The sequence below is a fragment of the Spinacia oleracea genome, chromosome 1 (assembly GCF_020520425.1).
Source record: "Spinacia oleracea cultivar Varoflay chromosome 1, BTI_SOV_V1, whole genome shotgun sequence".
Classification (NCBI taxonomy): Eukaryota; Viridiplantae; Streptophyta; class Magnoliopsida; order Caryophyllales; family Amaranthaceae; genus Spinacia; species Spinacia oleracea.
The window spans coordinates 127,938,188-127,942,265 of NC_079487.1; positions in this window are offsets into that span (position 1 = coordinate 127,938,188).

Consider the following 4,078-nt stretch of genomic DNA (forward strand, 5'->3'; position numbering starts at 1 on the left):
GAGTGGCCTTGGGCGCGCGAAGCAGTACGATGGGCGAGGCCGGAATTGGGGTGGTGGTGGTGCTGGGAGATGCGAATAGGGGAGGTGGTGGTGCTGGTAGGTGGTTGGCTGATGCGAATAGGGGAGATGGTGGTGCTGGTAGGTGGTTGGTGGTGCTGGGGCGAATAGGCTGCCGGAATTTAGGCCGGAATTTGTTTACCGATACTGGAGAAAGAGAGGGGGTGAAATGTTGTGGTAAATTGTGATTTTGTGGTTAGTTTTTATAAGGGCACAATTGTCCTTTCAAGTGAAATACGCGGGCGTTTTTAACGGATTAGGACGTCGAATTGCGATACACAAAAGAAATTGCATATGTATTCTTTACTGTATTAGTATACATACATCATTGTTTATACTTTTGCCCTTTTTCTCTCCTTCATGTACAATATTTTATCAAAGTTGATAAAACAAAAAAAAAACATTATTAATAAAATCAACCTTAATTACATGTATAAAAGCAATTGAGAGCTGAAATTTTGTATGCTCATAATTTACTTTTTTTTACACGAAATACAAATGTATAATTTTTAATTTCTAGACATGCCACATTTATCTATGTCAATCGTTTTATATGTTTGTCAATAAGTAAATGGAAAAGGTTGATATATACGGAGTACATTTTGTGAAGTTTACATAGAGTCAAGTGTAATCTATACTCCGTATTCCATAATTGTAAAAAGTACTCCGTAGTAACGATCTTTCGGTCCACCTTATAAGACCATCTTGGAACCGCAGCTGGATATATTGACGTACATCATAACTCTCCATTACTCCGTACATCAACTGATCAATTGCGATGCAAAACATAGGCTGAGTTTCTTAAAGTTTTTTTTGACTCGATTTTACTTTAATCAATATTTAAGGAATGGAGTATTTTTTATGAATAGTACGCAACTCGTTTTATATTACATTGTATGTTTTATACACATTTTAAATTCTATTCTTAGCGAGGATATATGGTAGGTCAAATTTTCTTAAATTAATAAGGGTCCAATAATAAACTTAGGCACAGTCACAAGCCCAAGAAGAAAAGACAGAGCGGCCAAATGAAGGAAGAGACCAACAGAAGCGTAAGCTTAGGAAGACCAAATTTCCAGCGCCAAATGCAAAGAGCGTGGAATAAGTCAAGGCTGACGTGGCCTCTATTACCGCACTCCTCTCCTCTGTTCTAGCAGTTATGGGGATAACTCCCACTCTCCCACAAATTGCTCTTCAACCAACTCTTAGTAAGGGTATATCTACAGTAGAAACCGACATTTGGAAGGACATCATGAATACACAAACAAAGCATTTCATAATTTTCGTAGCTTTCCTTAGCTTTAGCCCTAGCGCTTAGTTTAGCCTTAGGCTTAGTAGTGTAGCAGTAGCGTAGCAGTAGTTCGTAGAATTCTCCCATGTATTGAAGAACTTTCGGCAGCTATACTAGTGTGTTTTCCAAGCATTTAACCATGGAAGTACATTTATTCATAAATTAATGTTTGTCCAGTTTTTATTACATATCAATCAATGATATTTGTTTTACTTTGTATGATGTTTTCTGAATTAAGCATTTCATTTCGCATAAACTTTGTCATAAAAAGGGTTATATTTTGGTGATTCTTACAAAATTACGTTCACGAGCGAGGCCTTTACATAATAAGGTCAGTTTTCCTTTAAGGAAAATACCCCTAGACACCTTTATCGCCTTACGGGATAAGGTGTTATTTGGCCTATTGCTTGTTCGCTTTATCAACAACCAGTTAGTTACTTACAGGATAATGTGCTATTGGCCTATTGCTTGTTCGCTATATCAACAGCCAGTTAGTTACTTACCTTTTAGGTTCCGTACTAATCAACTTATTTTGTCTGAATTTATATATCTGAACTTATCTAAACTTAATTGAACTTATCTGAACTTAATTTATCTGAAAAAAACTTATTGTCTGAAACAAACTTATTTGTGTGAAAATATCTGGAAAAAAACTTATTTTTTCCGAACTTATCTTAACTTATTTTATCTGAAATAACTCAAAATAAGTCGAACAAAACCTTGCCTTAGACCATACACAAATTTCTATTACTCGGGTGATGATAAAGGTCACAAGTTGCGACAATATTTAGTTGTCGCAATCTTACGTGTCGGAGTTTAATTGGTACATTAGGCGCCACGTAGGCTATGCATAATCATAATATCTTTACTAACAATGCAACATTTTTACTATATATGAAAATATATACTTCCTCCTTTCCGAAAATATCGCACCATTTGTTTTTTACACTATTCACACTATGACTTTGGCCATTTTTTGTGATTCGTACGTAAGGAAATTTTAGTCATGTGTGGTCATGTAAGATTCGTGTCGATATATATTTTCTAAATATTATTTTTTTATAATTTTTACTTGCACACGATTTGAGATATTAAGAGTCAAAATAATGGTTAAAGGAGTAAAAGTCAACCATGGTGCGATATTTTCGGAACGGAGAAAGTATATAAATAAGGTAGTTGATATAATGAATGAAACAAATTAGAATATTAAGATTTTCCTACCCCTTTTTGAAACATGTATAATAGGTTATATAAGTTAAATATTTTTGTTTTCAATTTAAATCATGATAATCGTGTCATGTCATCATTATGGCACGACTTGAAGGTTGCACGTTGCGACCTTTATCATTTTCGATTCCATTTAAAACATATACAAGTAAGCACAATATAGATATGAACGGAGTCAATCAAGTTCTCTTGTGGATTATTTCCACTTATTTCATGAATTCGTAGATAAGTTTAGGAAAAGTAAGGGTTGATCAATTATAATTAAAAACTAAAATAAATTTTGATAAGTTCAGATAAAATCTAATAAGACAAGTTCAGGAAAAAAATATAAGTGAAAATAACACACTAGTTGATGTGGCATAAAAAGAATGTCCAAGTAGGACCAACCTTGTCATTACACGTGGCACATTTGGGAAAACTATGTTAAGCCATTCGTAGCCATCGTAGGCAATAGCCCATGAGCAGCACTTAAAGAGTGTACCTAAAGCCAATAAAGGCCCGAACATAGAGAGGCCTATTTAACCATTTACTCCTCTAATTCAAGAAGTAAGGGACACATGTTTCACTTAGAGAGGCTAAGCAATCAGATGGCTAAGTTTTAGGAACATTTCTCAAAACCTAGCATTATAAATAGTCTAATTTCTAAGGTAAAAGGACATGCAATTCATTCCTATTTGACTGTTCCTATCTTGTTCTGTCTTCTTTCTCTAGCAAAAAACCTACTTAATTAAACATCGGAGGGAATATTTCTAAGGGAATATTCTTGTTTTGCATGTTGTCGTAAAAAACGTGTCGGCGTATACCTCATTGGAGCATGTACACATCAACATCGAAAAAACCCCACATCACCATTACTCTTAATAGGAATACGTTTAAGCTTCAATTCCAAAAAATCTCATCAAATAATGGTTAACCCTTATATAGTTACCCCTCATGAACACATTATATAGTTAACCCTTATGATCGACACTACATGCAAATGAATTCAATAATAAACGACCTGCATATTCCTTGTTTACCAAACAATAATACTTCATCCGTTCCGGAAATGTCGTACCATTTGTTTTTTACACTATTCACACTACGACTTTGACAATTTTTTGTGATTCGTAAATAAGGAAATTTTAGTCATGTGGGGTCATGTTAGATTTGTGTCGATATATATTTTCTAAGTATTAATTTTTTATAATTTTTACTTGCACACGATTTAAGATATTAAGAGTCAAAGTAATGATTAGATGAGTAAAAGTCAACTATAATGCAATATTTCCGAAACGGGTGAAGTATAACTTTTAAAAAAGCTTACTCGTCCGTTGGTGTAACAGTTGACCTTATATACTATGATCGATAATACAAGTGTACATTTGACTTATAGCAAAGTGTAAAAAAGGGGGGGGGAGGTGGCAATCAAGCGTAGCAGCTAGCATGGGAGGAAGAATGGAGACATGGTAGATGAGTATCGAGTTCACGTGATGATGCATCGTTTTCTCGTTGGCCTCTATC